Genomic DNA, 969 nt, shown 5'->3' on the forward strand with positions numbered 1-969 from the left:
TACAAACTTAGAGGAGTCACAAATAGACAAGTGCGACATAATGAAGATAAGACACATGTGTACATCGAAAGAATTCACCAAGAGAGTCCACCAACTAGGAAGACATCTTTATCAATGACACATCAGACAAAGGCCTTATTACTAAAATCTACAATACCGTGCAAGGTCACAATAAGAGAAAAGCTAACTGCCCACTGAGGAGGTTGGAAAAGGACCTGAACAGAAGTTTCACAGAGTCTGAAATCTGAATGGTCAATAAACATATGAGAAAATATTCCCGATCATTAGCCATAAGAGAAATGCAAATCAAAACAACTATGAGATACCACCTAACACCCTCAAAGATAGCCCAATTCAAAAAACCAGAAAGCAACAAGTGTTGGAAGGGCTGTGGTGAGACAGGAACTCTCACTACTGCTGGTGGCCCTGTAGGTATGTACAGCCACTATAGAAATTGATTTGGCGATTTCTCAGACAGATGGAAATTGAGTTACCATACAACCCAGGAATCCCCCTACTGGGCATATACCCAGAAGAGGCAACAAACCATCCACAGCCAGATATCTGTGTTCCAATGTTCATTGCGGCACAGTTCACAATTGCAAATAGTTGGAAGCAACCCAAATTTCCATCAACAGACGAATAGATTAAAAAACTGTGGTACATACATGCAGTGGAGTACTAGGCATCACTAAAAAGCAGCGATGAACGCATGAAGCATATTGCCGCATGGAAGAACTGGAGGAAACAATGCTAAGCGAAGTAAGCCAAGCACAAAAGGACAAGTATAACATGAGTCCGCTGAGGTAAGTTTATATATATATAAAAGAAATAATGGAAAGGTAAATGCAAAAGGAGCAAAAGGAAAAAAAGCTACTGTAGTAAGGGTAAGGTCCAGGTAGTATGGCAGGTGCCAGACCAAATCCAGGGGTACATAGTGTAGCCAACCACAAGGGGGCGGGGGAGGAA

The sequence above is a fragment of the Echinops telfairi genome, unplaced genomic scaffold, assembly GCF_000313985.2.
Source record: "Echinops telfairi isolate 266 unplaced genomic scaffold, ASM31398v2 ScPeMD7_3509;HRSCAF=4178, whole genome shotgun sequence".
NCBI lineage: Eukaryota > Metazoa > Chordata > Mammalia > Afrosoricida > Tenrecidae > Echinops > Echinops telfairi.